Genomic DNA, 16,173 nt, shown 5'->3' with positions numbered 1-16,173 from the left:
CAAACAGTACAATAAAAAAGAACAAACAGTCGACAAGAATGAACAAACAATATGAGCGTGTCGTTTTTGGGGGGTACAGCCAGAGCTGGCTGTACCCGGGTACAGCAGTTAGCGATTGATTGGACAGAGTCTTTGTGCTTGCAAATATATAAAAATAAAAGATAAAAAAAATTATGTCGGTAAAATGTATGATCTTTTTATTGAAAATTTTAAGATAGTTTTAATAAAAATGACCATGGTAGTGGAATTAATTTGAACCACATAAACTGATTTTATGTTACCTTTTTTATTTTCTTTTATCTTTATTTTTTTATCCAAAAATCAATTAAATGATTTTTGGGAAATATGAAAAATAAATTTATTTATTTTTGTGAAAATCAATAAATAATTTCCAAAACTAATCAGGAAAACAATTAACTTTTGAGTTTTGTTAATTTATGGGTTTCGTTCAATTCTCTCTCGTCTCCCTTTCTTCTGTCGGCGCTGGAAAACTCGGCGAAAACCAAATCGAAGCGCGTTCTCTCCATCTCCTACCCCTGACATCCACTCCCCTTCTCAAATCTCTCACCACACCATTCTATGATTTCCATCATCTTCAACCTCTGCTCATACTCCAGAAGAAAAAACAAACACAAAAAAAAAATTGAGGGACGATGGTTGTCAACGAGAGCTGCAACGTTACCAAACGCAGAATAACTTGATAATAAGGAGAAATGGTTGTCGAAGATTGAGAAATTCCGACACAATTAAATTTTTGGTTTCTCAATTTTTTCAGATCTAAGTGTTTCAAAAATATGTTTTAGATCTAGAAATTTTGTTGATAGTGTAGTTCGTAATGTTGTTTTGTTGAATTCACAGCTATACATTGACAGTTTGGGGGCATGTGAGCTATTGGGAGTCCGAGGAAAAAGATGCTGAAAATTGCGTTTTGGGTTTGAAGGAAGAAGATGGTGAACGGTAGTGGAATTTAGAATTAATTCTCGGGCGTGTCAATTACCAAAGTTGAGTGACAAGCCCTGATTATAGTACTGTCTATGAATATTTTTGACCACTACAACCATTATGATGATTAAAAACCAGTATGGTAATTCAATATGCCATTACCAAATGGGTTTATGGACATTACCGAACACATAACATGAAGTTCAATAGTCTAGTAGACGAGTGAAAATTACCAAATAGGTATATTGACGTTACCAAACATATAAATGTAGAAGTTAGGACACTATCAAACGTCTAAGATAACAAAGAAGTACATCATATATATTAAAAAGATTCTGAATTAAAGAGATAACACACAAACAAATTTATTTATTATTAGGGTAACATAGAAAACCACAAAAACCACAAAATGTAGAGGCAACATATATAGCTCATCTTATAGATGAACTTGGCTGCAAATAGATAAATAAAACAGAGATAAAGAAAACAGGAAATAAAACTCCCAATACAAAAACAAGACATGAAACAGAGCCTGCATTATCATCCACGGAAGCACCACCAGCTTCACCACCATCACTGCATGGACGAGATGTTCAAACAATATTGTACTATAACGCCTCGACCTCTAATTCAATTATTAAAGCATAATTAGCAGCGGAATTAACCTAATTGGTCGGGACATTAACTTCCTTTTTGGAAATTACAAGGCAAACATCAATCATAAGCCATTAACTACTCCAAAATATATAATAATCCTTTATATTACCAAAATAAAAGTACATAACTTACTAAAAGTCTTTAATTAAAACTATTAAAACTATTAAAACTATAAGCATAAACTAGGTGGATATTATTAAAGTGAAATTCCTCGCCACTACTCGTGTCCATCGTCCCCATCAGTACCTAAAACAGAAAACAAAAACGGTTAGCCGAAGACTCAGTAACGAACTATTCTAGCAGCGTAAATTCATTTCAATTCATTTTATTTCATAACACAGGGAGAATAGAATAGGTAAAATATTTAATAAAACATCACATTTAATTCATTCATAAACTTTGCAATTTAACATGCTAGTTGTCGGCAAGTACGAACCGTGAAGGAATTCTCCACTGGGCCTGGGCCTATAAGAGCCTGGGCTCATCATCGAACTATAGCATCGGGCCTAGGCCCTGAGCCTGGGCTCATAACCATGGGAGCCTGGGCTCGTAATCCATGGGTGGACAGGTGTCCGTGGTGCATGCATGACCGGTAGATAGGAAGATGGTAGTTTATATACCGCCAGACAAACTATGTCTTTCACTTTCATTTATCATGTTTTATGTATTTTTACTAAGCCTTGGCTTGTATTTCAGTTGAAATAACATAACTCTTTTTAGATCATAAAACATCATTTAGATCCTGGGATCTATAAAACATCATTTCATTCATGGCATCATATAAACATCATTTTATGAGAAAACTCAATCAAATCATATTATAAAGAATAATTCATTCACACAATCCATAAAACATGTCAAAACATTTAATTCATAAATCCAATCATAACGTCATAATTTCATAATACATTTATAAGGGGATTGCGGGTACTAGCAATAGCCGTTACCTCACTTCCACGATTTTGCTAAGGATTTTCGTTGGTTCGTTCGTCCTAAGCTCCGAGTCCAATTTCTTTCAAAATAATAAATTACTGAATTAGTACTAGATCGATAAATAATTATAAAAATTAATATTTTATAAGATCATAAATTTTAGAGTAACGAATTTATAAATAACGAATTTTAATAAAATATAATTTCGAAATTTAAAGAAAATATTATTATTAATCGAATTTTCAATCGAAATACATATACATTTTATAAATCGATTTTCATGTAACTAATATTTAAATTCCATTTTGATAAATAAAACTAGAATGTTATTCTCATAAAATTGATAATAAAACCTGAAAAATAATAAACAGTTTTATTAGTAAATAATTATATCACAAAAGTAATTTATAAATACTATAGAAATTCTGAAAACTTAGTATGACTAACCAAAGCCCAAAAAATTTAGAGTTGGGCCAACGGAATATGGGTTTGGGAAAATGAATCTAAGTTTTAAAATTAAAACTGAATTTTGTTCTCTTTGGTTTCTGGGAAAAGGGCACGTGAGAATGAGAAAGGGAGGAGGCACGAGAAGCAGGGCACGAAGAAGAGGGAGGCGATTGGGCTGGTGTAGACACCTACTTTTGTCCCCATTTCCGAAAGGGAAAGGTTTGATGATGAAAAAATAAATCTCCACTTGACAACGCATCTCCTTAAAATAAACGAATCTCAATTCCCCTTTTCATTTCACCCGAAATCTGATATTTATAGAAAACTGCTATTTATGGAAACCTGCTAAAAATAGTAACTGTAATCCCCCGTAAATTTATAAATTTTATTAATATATTTTAACGTATATTATTTATATTTAATTAGAATTTAGGAATTTTGAGTAATAAATATATAATTCACGTATACTTATTTATTACATTTTAATATTTTCAACGATTTACGAAATTGAAAATGATTTTAGAATTTTAAGTTAAAACGAATTCGAATTACGAAAACACGATCGATTGAATTTAGAAAACAATCCTAATCATTTTGGATTCAAACAACCTTAAATCCTACTCCTAGCCCAATTGGGAAAAGCCCAAACCAAAAACAAAAATTAAACCCAAACCAATACTCCCTCTCTCTTTTCAAATTCACGTGGAAACAAGGCAAACCAAAACCCCTCCATCCTCCTTCAACCTCACGCACAACACCAGCAACTCCTCTCCTCTCCCTTGTCAGCCGCCGCACCACGCTCACTGCCGGACCACCACCTGCACCGACGACCACCGTCGACCCTCGTGGTAACTCCTTCTTCCTCTCTCTTTTTTCGGTTGTCTTGCCCTGCTCCTCCTCTCCCGTTTTCCTCCTTCTCCTTACTTGTTTCTCTTTTTGTTCACGTACGGCAGTCATCGCCGCCACGTTGCCGCCCAGCCTGCGTCGCTGCGCCGCCGCGTTCCTGGCCCACACCGACCAATGTCGTCCTTCTCCTTTGTATTTCATTTTCTTTCTTTTTTTTTCTGTTTTCGTTCATGGCTCATTCGTGTTTTGTTTGTGCCGGCAGCCACCTCCGGTCGCAGCCACCTCGCCTAGCCGCGCCACCCTGTCCGCCGGCCAGCACTCCCCTCTCCCTCTTGAATTGGTTATTTCTTAAACCCTAAGTAACTAATTATTTTAATTAATTATAATTGTTAATTTAAATTATGTTCTTGATAATAAATTTATAATTTTTATGGTTTGAACATGATTTTCAGATTTGGGTTGAGATTATAAACGAATTAATTTTCAGTTTTTGTGATTTAAATTATAAATTTGAGATTATATGGATTTTATAATAAAGTTATTAATTTTCAGATTATCTAATTACATTGAAATATTGATTTTTGATTATTTAAAGTATGAAATTCAAGGTTTTTATGATTATTAATCATGATGGGTTGAGTATGGATCATTGAATTGGTTGTGTTGAGATACTAGGAACGTAGATTGACCATGGTGAAGCTTTTAAATGAAATTATATTGCTGAAAATTTAAAGTACGATGTTTGCAAAAGTTTTCAACGAATTTCAATCACTAATTCAATAATCATGATTCTAGGAAATCAAATGTTTAAGTTTTGATATTGGGGAAAGTTCTAAATATGTTTAGGATGCATTTAGAATGCTTTCTTATGGTTGTCAATGATTAGGAATTTATTGGGATTATTTGTTGGTTGTTTTAGGCGGAGAATTCTCTTTAGGCGACTTTTGAAAGTGTTAAAGTGGCCTATCAGTTTGTTTACACAAGGTACGTACATACCTGTGTGCTTGGAATGTGTGCTAATTGTTGAAACCATGTTGAATCTTGTTGTTGAACTTGGTTATGTTGATATTATTGTTGAACTTGGCGATGTTGATATTATGGACGAACTTGGTTATATTGAATGTGCATGTTTAATACTGTTGGACAAACTTATTGAACTTATTTTGCACTATAAGAACTGTAACATGTTAGTATGGATGTTTGATACAAACATGTTGGTTGGGGACACTAGATTATTCTATATGATTGGGTTGGATCAATTGGTTGTTGTTCCCTTTCTATCTTTTCACTACTTTATAAGGGCGGAGGACCTTGTTTAGTAAGTTGAAACTTTATGCCCATATACAGGGTTGCTCATGGTTAAAGGAAAGGTTGGTTAAGTTGGAATGAGTCTTGATTGATGCTTTTATGATCACTTACTTAATTCCAAGATAAAAACAGTTGTGAACAAATGTGAATTGTCTGTCTTATGTAATGGTTGAGTCATAACGGAATCTCAATTTGTAAATCATGTAAAGTGAAACTGAATAGCAATAGCTTTAGACGGTGCACGTCTGAAGTGATGGACAAACAGGAGTTGGGGTTCATGGTGGTAGCCCATGGCCTTTTCTGGGACCGGATTGATCACCGTGTCCTATTTTTATTTAAACGTTCCTCGATATCGCAGGTCACTGAGGTTACGGAGTCGCGCCCGTACCTCGTCTTCCTTAGTGAAGACTTCTGGATGGTCAACTCGGTCCATTGTCTATTTCAACTAAAATAATATTATGGTTATTAAGCCTAGCTTAGTCTAGTCAAGTATAATCGTCAATTTATTATGTTTTGCCTGTCCTTACTTATATTTATTAGTATCATGTTAGGGTTGTTGGTTTGATAGTATCATGCTAGGATCGTTGTTGTTTTAGTATGTAGTACTCAGCTTTGCTGATTACGTGCTTTGTTTGTGTGTGTTGATCATGGCTATGCCTTATTGATCCTGTGATGACCCATCTTTGGTGAGCAGTCTCTAAGGATCAATAAGCGTTGCCCATCTACAGGTTTGAAGATGATGCATCATTGGGATCGGGATTAGAGAGCTTGTAGTTCTATTCGTTTAATTAAGTGATTTAATTTGTTAACTTGGATTTGAAATTTGTCGTACTATTCGTATTTCTTTAATTCAGTTAATTGGTTTGGACCTAATATGTAATAGATTATTTATGAACCTAAAAGTTAGTTTTATGTTTTCCGCTGCAAAATTCTGAATAAGCCGTAACGTTTTCACACGGGCGATAATACTTTGATAATTCTCTATGTTTTATATTAAAAGGTTATTTTAGAAAAGAGAGAATTGTCGGGGTGTTACAAAGTGGTATTTTTGAGCTAAAGGTTTTACTGACTTTTCGTGTCTGCTTTTCAAATTATTAGGCGCCTAAACTAGCTAGGTTCCTAAAACAAATTTCCTAGAATTGAGCTTCTACTTATTATATCATTCAAAAAAAAATGCGTACTTTTTTTTGGGGGACCAAATTCATTTTAATTTTGTTTGAAAGCATATTTATATTTCTTATTTAAATTCGAAATTAACTTATTAATTTGAAACTTTTCATTTATTCGAATTAAGTACGTTCCTTTTCTTTTCGAAATTTAATTAAATATATTCGAAATATATATATATATATATATATATAAAAAAAAAATCGTTTTTATTATTCATTCTCGTTTTATTCTTTAAACGTTTCTGTGTTTTACTATGATTTATTATGAGAGATGGGTAGTATAGGAAAGGGCATATAGAATAGAAGCATTGTGTTTGCATTATATCAACATGATTGTACTTTATCTGCCTACTAACTGTTTGTGTCCTTCCTATGCTTTGCGATTGCTATTATTCTTACTTATGGTGTATTGTGGGATCGTACGGTAAGTGAGAGTACTAATTACTAACATAGAAACTATGTTTAATCGTCATAGATCACTAATCATGTCTGACATAGAAGAGAATAGAGTAGGGAGCAACTATCACCCTATCGTTCTGAGTGATGATGACTCCAGCCCTATCGTTCTAAGTGATGGTGACTCCAATCTTATTATGAGTGATGATGAAAAGGTGATGAATTATGAACCTGACAGTAGAATTCGTAGTCTAGAGCACATTTGTCGCGAAGTAATGAAAACAAGTGCATATGGTAGTGATGATGAGGCAATTCGTGAGTATGACCGTGCTGTGGGTCAAACAAAAATGGATATCTACAAAGCCTTTCTGAGGGTTGAATCTGATTCTGAGCCTGAGATTGAGTTTGAGTTTGAGCCTGAACCTGAGCCCGAGCCCGAGCCTGAGCTAGAGGAAAATAATCATCAACTTCAAGGTCTACGAAGATCCTCAAGGCCAAGAAAAGAAGATTATTATTTTGATATGGATGATGAAGATGAACTTAAGTATGAGTTGTTCACCCTAGACGATTATAACGAATCAAAGGACAAGTCCGATGATGTCTCCCTTTAACTTTGCTTACATATTTAGTTGCGTGTGAGAAAATGTTGGACAATTCGCCCAACCATAGTTTATGTTTATATCGTAGAACCTTTTTACTTTATTTTGAGAACAGGTGTGTGTTAATATTTAGGATTGTTATCGACATTCTTTTGAGGAATAAAAGTTAGATTATGGATTATCCAAAGGATCAAAGTTTATTACGGGCACGCAAGGGGAATGTTTTCTTCTTTATTCTACCTTATTATTCGTGATGATTGAAGTTATTCCTTGTTTCTCAGCTGAATGTTCTGCATGCAAATATCATTCGTAGATGATTGTTCATTTTATGTGAATTTTGGATGTTGGTGTGATATTACATTGCTAGAGGATAATATAAGTAAAGTTTTGAACCTGAATTAGAGTATATTAATTTCAGGTCGCGTTCTAGGATGACCAACAGTAATGACCTAGCTGCTGTCTTTCGCCTCTTGGCGGAAAAACTAGCCCAGGAAAGAACTGAGCGCCCCGATTCTGCAGGAGACATGTTTGAAAGGCTTGCGAAAGTTAAGCCACCATACTTCAAGGGGCAAGCAGACCCGACCTTCCTAGAAAACTGGATTAGGGAGTTTGAAAAACTATTTTGGGTGGTAAACTGTCCTGAAAATATGAAAATAGGTCAAGCTGTCCTTTACCTAAAAGATGAGGCCGATCTATGGTGGAAAGAGAATGGAACTAGGCTAAGTGTTGTTGAAGGATTTAATTGGGACTCATTTGTTGTTGCGTTGAGGGAAAAGTTTTATCCTCCTTTCATAACAAAACGAAAAGCGCAAGAATTCATAAACCTTGGGATGGGGAGTATGACTATCGCTGAATACTATAGTAAGTTTATAACTTTGTCGAGGTTTGCACCTGAGGTGGTAGCTACTGAGGAGCTAAAGGCTCAGAGGTTTGAGCAAGGGTTGACCGATGAGATTCAGTTGGGATTAGATGGAGAAACCTTTACATCCCTAGATAATGTGCGTGAGAAAACCACCCATATTTATGAATTGCAGTCTAGAAGGGACAAGAAAAATGTGGTTGGGGAGAAAAGAAAAGAGTTTAATGCTGGGAAAAACCAAGGGAATTTCAAGAAAAGTACGAAAGTGAACAGGAATGAGGGTGGAAATGGAAATTTTCAACAGAGGAACAATCAGGGGCACAACAATAGCAACCAATCTGAGAGAGTGCATCACTGTAAGAGATGCAACAACAACCATCCTGGTAAAAACTGCAAGGGAGAATTAGTGACATGCAACTATTGTCAGAAAAGGGGCCATAGGGAGTATGAGTGCTTCACCAAGCAGAAAAAGGAACAAAATGGTAATGGAAGTGAAAATCAAGTGAGGTTTAACCAGTCTGGAAGACAAGATTCAAAGCCTGGAGGGGCACAAAACAATCAAGGAAACTATAATAAGCCCGCAAATGATAACAACAACCAGAATAAGACTCCGGGCAAACCGTTCTTGATGACTAGAAATGAAGCTGAATATTCTGCAGACGTAGTTCATGGTACTTTTTCTATTAACTCTGTGCTAGTTAAAACATTATGTGATTCGGGAGCAACTTATTCTTTTGTTTCGTCATCTGTTGTTAAGAGTCTGAATTTGGTAGATTTTGAGTAATTGATTTACCTGTTAGTATACCTACTGGTGTAACCATAAGGTGTACCAAGTTGTTTAAGAATCCGCCTTTGAAGATAAAAGATTGCGTTTTCTTTCCGATTTGATAGAGTTTAATCTGGGAAACCTATATGTAATTTTGGGGATGGATTGGCTAAGTTTGTTCAGGGCCAAGTTAGAGTTTGTAATTCAGAAACTAAGTATAAGGAACCCTATTGGAAATTTGACCTCATATAAACGTTTTGGGAAAACCAAGAACCTTGGGGTTATTTCTGCAATGCAAGTGAGGAAATTGATGATAAGGAGTGTGAACTATTTTTCTGTAGGAGCTAGATGTGAGTTAAGAAGTCGGAATGAAGATCGAGGATGTTCCAAATGTGAATGAATTCATGGATGTGTTTCCTAGTGAGATTGCAGGTATGCCACTTGCTAAGAGCCGTTGAGTCCCCTATAGACTTAGTTCCTAGAATGACGCATATATCTAGAGCACCATATAGAATGACACCTCCTGAAATGAGCTAATTAAGACACAATTGCAAGAGTTGTTTCGTTAAGGGGTATATTAGGCCTAGTGCATCACCGTGGGGAGCTCCTGCGTTGTTTGTTAAGGAGAAAGATAAGAGTATCGAATTATGCATTGATTTTAGGAAATTAATCACCATCAAGAACATGTATCCTTTGCATAGGAGAGATGAAATATTGGATCAATTGAATTGGGCGAGTGTGTTCTCGAAGATTGGTTTGTGTTCGAAGTATCACCAATTAAGGATAGCTGATAAGGGCCTAAGACCTCATTAGGACTCGTTATTGTCATTATGGGTTTAGAATAATGTCTTTTGGGTTAAACAATGCACCTGCCATAATTATGGATGTGATGAATAAGATTTTCCACGAATTCCGAATTAAGTTCGTTATTATATTGATGATATCCTGATTTATTCAAGGAATGAGAAAGAGCATGTCAAACACTTGGGAATTATATTGGAGACGCTTAGAAAGAATTTATTTTATATGAATTAAGTATACGGATCTTGAAGTCATGTGTGTATAAGTAACATCGACGGAAAAGTGACGACTAAATTGATTGAAAACTACGTTACTTAAGGGAATAAAATTAAGAGAAGATTCGAGTGGTCCAGGATCGTTAGAAATCATTTGTTGTCTTGAAAAGATGAAAATGTATGAATTGGTGGAAGTGCTAAGAGTTAAGACCAAGAGTTATGACATAAGGAGGTTTGGTAAAAAGGAAAAGTTGACCAGAAAGAGTCTCTGTAGATCCTGCTAAGATTCAAGATGTGAGTGAGTGACCTACTCCAAAGAACGTGTCCGATATTTGAAGTTCTCTAAGCCTAGACGACTATTATAGGAAGTTGTGAAAGACTTTTCGAAGTAAGCAAAACCAATGACCAACTTGATGAAAAAGGAATCGAATTTCAAGTGAAGTGAGAAATGTGAGGAAGCTTTCTAGATTTAGCTGTTGTCGCGTCAATTGAAACCTTATAAGGCTAATTACCAAACCCATGACTTAGAGATAACTGTTATGGTGTTATCTACGAATATTTGGAGACATTACCTTTATAGGGCAACTTGTAAGATCCTTACCGAAAACAAAAGTCCGAAATTTTGGCAATAAGGTCCAGTTGAATCTTGGGGACAACATTGAAAATGAGTATTTCTTTCCACCCTGCAAACGATAGACAAACTAAGATTACTAACGGAATATATGTTGAGAACGTGTGTTATGGATTTTAAGGGTAATTGGGAAGGCCACCTAGGTTCGATTGAATTTTCGTGCATCAATAGTCACCATGCAAGCATTACGATGACACATGTTGAGGCATTGTATGGAAAGAATTGTAGAAGTCTTACTTGTTGGAATGAGTTCAGTGAGAATATTGTATTGAGGACATAATTCGTTGAGGAGAAATATCCAAAGTTATTCCCTGAGATGAGTTACGAGGGCGTAACTCGTTTTCTTTAAGAGGGGTAGAATGCGATATAAATTCGCGCTTTTTACCTATTTTTATGGTGTTTTTATGCATTTTTATGCTTATTTTAGCAAATTATACATGTTGATGCAAGTAAATAGATTCTCCGCATAAGAAAAATGTGTTCATGAGTAACACAAGCAGCTTTGAGTTGGCAAAAGAGTGCACATAGGTGGCACAAGTACTTCTTTAGTAAGAATAAGTTAAAAGCTTTTGGGGAAAATGTGGTAAATTTCGTGTCAAGTTTCGGGACGAAACTTCTTTTAAGAGGGGTAGATTGTAATCCCCCGTAAATTTATAAATTTTATTAATATATTTTAACGTATATTATTTATATTTAATTAGAATTTAGGAATTTTGAGTAATAAATATATAATTCACGTATACTTATTTATTACATTTTAATATTTTCAACGATTTACGAAATTGAAAATGATTTTAGAATTTTAAGTTAAAACGAATTCGAATTACGAAAACACGATCGATTGAATTTAGAAAACAATCCTAATCATTTTGGATTCAAACAACCTTAAATCCTACTCCTAGCCCAATTGGGAAAAGCCCAAACCAAAAACAAAAATTAAACCCAAACCAATACTCCCTCTCTCTTTTCAAATTCACGTGGAAACAAGGCAAACCAAAACCCCTCCATCCTCCTTCAACCTCACGCACAACACCAGCAACTCCTCTCCTCTCCCTTGTCAGCCGCCGCACCACGCTCACTGCCGGACCACCACCTGCACCGACGACCACCGTCGACCCTCGTGGTAACTCCTTCTTCCTCTCTCTTCTTTCGGTTGTCTTGCCCTGCTCCTCCTCTCCCGTTTTCCTCCTTCTCCTTACTTGTTTCTCTTTTTGTTCACGTACGGCAGTCATCGCCGCCACGTTGCCGCCCAGCCTGCGTCGCTGCGCCGCCGCGTTCCTGGCCCACACCGACCAATGTCGTCCTTCTCCTTTGTATTTCATTTTCTTTCTTTTTTTTCTGTTTTCGTTCATGGCTCATTCGTGTTTTGTTTGTGCCGGCAGCCACCTCCGGTCGCAGCCACCTCGCCTAGCCGCGCCACCCTGTCCGCCGGCCAGCACTCCCCTCTCCCTCTTGAATTGGTTATTTCTTAAACCCTAAGTAACTAATTATTTTAATTAATTATAATTGTTAATTTAAATTATGTTCTTGATAATAAATTTATAATTTTTATGGTTTGAACATGATTTTCAGATTTGGGTTGAGATTATAAACGAATTAATTTTCAGTTTTTGTGATTTAAATTATAAATTTGAGATTATATGGATTTTATAATAAAGTTATTAATTTTCAGATTATCTAATTACATTGAAATATTGATTTTTGATTATTTAAAGTATGAAATTCAAGGTTTTTATGATTATTAATCATGATGGGTTGAGTATGGATCATTGAATTGGTTGTGTTGAGATACTAGGAACGTAGATTGACCATGGTGAAGCTTTTAAATGAAATTATATTGCTGAAAATTTAAAGTACGATGTTTGCAAAAGTTTTCAACGAATTTCAATCACTAATTCAATAATCATGATTCTAGGAAATCAAATGTTTAAGTTTTGATATTGGGGAAAGTTCTAAATATGTTTAGGATGCATTTAGAATGCTTTCTTATGGTTGTCAATGATTAGGAATTTATTGGGATTATTTGTTGGTTGTTTTAGGCGGAGAATTCTCTTTAGGCGACTTTTGAAAGTGTTAAAGTGGCCTATCAGTTTGTTTACACAAGGTACGTACATACCTGTGTGCTTGGAATGTGTGCTAATTGTTGAAACCATGTTGAATCTTGTTGTTGAACTTGGTTATGTTGATATTATTGTTGAACTTGGCGATGTTGATATTATGGACGAACTTGGTTATATTGAATGTGCATGTTTAATACTGTTGGACAAACTTATTGAACTTATTTTGCACTATAAGAACTGTAACATGTTAGTATGGATGTTTGATACAAACATGTTGGTTGGGGACACTAGATTATTCTATATGATTGGGTTGGATCAATTGGTTGTTGTTCCTTTTCTATCTTTTCACTACTTTATAAGGGCGGAGGACCTTGTTTAGTAAGTTGAAACTTTATGCCCATATACAGGGTTGCTCATGGTTAAAGGAAAGGTTGGTTAAGTTGGAATGAGTCTTGATTGATGCTTTTATGATCACTTACTTAATTCCAAGATAAAAACAGTTGTGAACAAATGTGAATTGTCTGTCTTATGTAATGGTTGAGTCATAACGGAATCTCAATTTGTAAATCATGTAAAGTGAAACTGAATAGCAATAGCTTTAGACGGTGCACGTCTGAAGTGATGGACAAACAGGAGTTGGGGTTCATGGTGGTAGCCCATGGCCTTTTCTGGGACCGGATTGATCACCGTGTCCTATTTTTATTTAAACGTTCCTCGATATCGCAGGTCACTGAGGTTACGGAGTCGCGCCCGTACCTCGTCTTCCTTAGTGAAGACTTCTGGATGGTCAACTCGGTCCATTGTCTATTTCAACTAAAATAATATTATGGTTATTAAGCCTAGCTTAGTCTAGTCAAGTATAATCGTCAATTTATTATGTTTTGCCTGTCCTTACTTATATTTATTAGTATCATGTTAGGGTTGTTGGTTTGATAGTATCATGCTAGGATCGTTGTTGTTTTAGTATGTAGTACTCAGCTATGCTGATTACGTGCTTTGTTTGTGTGTGTTGATCATGGCTATGCCTTATTGATCCTGTGATGACCCATCTTTGGTGAGCAGTCTCTAAGGATCAATAAGCGTTGCCCATCTACAGGTTTGAAGATGATGCATCATTGGGATCGGGATTAGAGAGCTTGTAGTTCTATTCGTTTAATTAAGTGATTTAATTTGTTAACTTGGATTTGAAATTTGTCGTACTATTCGTATTTCTTTAATTCAGTTAATTGGTTTGGACCTAATATGTAATAGATTATTTATGAACCTAAAAGTTAGTTTTATGTTTTCCGCTGCAAAATTCTGAATAAGCCGTAACGTTTTCACACGGGCGATAATACTTTGATAATTCTCTATGTTTTATATTAAAAGGTTATTTTAGAAAAGAGAGAATTGTCGGGGTGTTACAGTAACTGCCGTAAAAGGTAGCTTCTAAAAGTGGCAAGTCATAAAGGATAGAAACCTGTCAGAATTAGGTGTTGCATTCCAACATAAATCCTAAATGAGATAGAAAACTGCGAGAATCCTATTCCTAATATGATTCGGAAATAAGAGTTAAGTATTAATTAAAATCCTAACGAGCCTAGAGTTCGTAACGGGCCCAGACGCATCCCGTCGCAAGGTTAGTACGCACTAAAAGACTCGATTAAGTCTCAAACTCTACGGATTTCAGGAATCCAAATCTGACTAAAGAAAACAGCCCAGACCCTATTTTCAACGCCTGGCTCTAGGCGCCGAAATCTTCGGCGCCCAGGCCTGGGCGCTGAAAATACCTGGGTACGTGTTTTTTCCTAATTCTTTATGGATTAGAACTCTGCAATTCTATCTTTCCACGAACTCTTCCCTATAAATACAGCCCAAATTCGACGTGAAAACAACACACAACACAATTATATTCTGAGTATTGACTCCAACCCTTAGCCTAAGCCTCACGCTGCGAAACTGTTCACGCGTTCTGTCGCAATCGATCCATAAATCGAACAGAACGTATCCTGTCCCACAATTGAGATTCGTTAAATAAAAAGGAGAAATAGAAAAGTCAAAGTGGTTAGTTTTCTGAGAACCGTGACGCACCTCTCAAGGGTGCGTCGTAATGTGTCCCTTCTCGATGATTTAATTGCTTTCCTCGCCCTTTTTATGAACTGTTAAACTAACTAAATCTGATTGTTCTATCACGCCTAACAAATATAATATTTTTGGGAATTTGGATTATCATGCTAGGTCCCTTAATGCAATCTAAATCAGATAATCGCGATCGATCTAGTATTATATGTTGCATATTGCTAAAATCAACTCAGATTAGTTTAATAGTTAACGCATGTCCCTTCAGTTATTTATGCTGAGCTAGTAAGGATATCCTGCCTCTGGAGTTATCGACGAGCGAAGTACTCCTCTCGGTAGTTACAGTCCCCCGAACCCTCAATCTCTACCTTGCGGGTGTATGTTGAGAGATCCCCACACCAGGGATCACAAGGGAACCTACGGCCGTCGTGGTCAAACATAATTGCACTCCCTTTATGTCACGATAACCGGGTTTTGTCAGTTTTTCTCATTGTCGTTAAAAACTGAATGGCGACTCCTATATTACTAGTCAATTGGGTGTATACTCACAGGAAATCCAATTACACTTGATTGAATAAAAGAATCGTCACACCCACGAGGGACGAGGTCACGCATTAGCCTCGTGCTTTTTCGACCCCCTCACAGTGGCGACTCCGCTGGGGATAGTGAAGGAAATACTCGTGCTTCTAGGTAATCAAAATAGCCGAAGGGTGAAACGATCCTACCCCGCGTTTATTTCCCCATCAAGTTGGGACGACCTGAAAATCAGCATATTAATGTGAACGGGCAAAAACCGCATAACGAATCTCGGCTCCCTCGGGAGTTGGGACTAAGGATACCTTTTTCCGCCAATAGGGGGGTGCATACGCCGCGCATGTTGCCCACTCGGTACTCGTGCAGGTAGTACACCTATCCCGAACCCAATCGCTCGCTCATTAGGTCCCTCTCGCCTGCATGCCCCCTTGGCTTGCACTTGCGGGTTGGCCTCTTGGGCGAAATTCGTCTGTTGAAGACACTACCTCGACCGGGGCATGTGTTGGATCTACGATAGAAGCGGTACCAAGCCAGGCGCAGATAAACTACCCATAGAAGCCTATCATAAACTATGTGACATGTTTAACTTTCAAATCCATGTTTGTAATGTAGTTATGTGTAGCGAAATATGTGATTGTGTGTGACAAACTATCCCGGAAAACCAACGACCTTAAAAATTGCCCAAATATTCATAGACTAATTTGCCAAAGAGTTATACCGAAACACGTGTTCCGCAAACCCGAATGATCGCCACAAAAATAAGCGACGCTCGGGATGGCCTGTAACGAATCCCACAAACGCTGCTACGCGTAAAGGACGTTATTAGGCAAGCACGCAAATCGAAGTCGCATAAACAGAAGACAGAAAACGAGAACCAGCCAGGGACGCATTTTCAACGCCCCTGGCTGGGCGCCAGAATTTCTCACGCCCCTCGCTGGGCGCTGAAGTTGCT

This window comes from Spinacia oleracea, chromosome 5, assembly GCF_020520425.1.
Source record: "Spinacia oleracea cultivar Varoflay chromosome 5, BTI_SOV_V1, whole genome shotgun sequence".
NCBI lineage: Eukaryota > Viridiplantae > Streptophyta > Magnoliopsida > Caryophyllales > Amaranthaceae > Spinacia > Spinacia oleracea.
Note: the sequence above shows the minus strand (reverse complement) of the source record.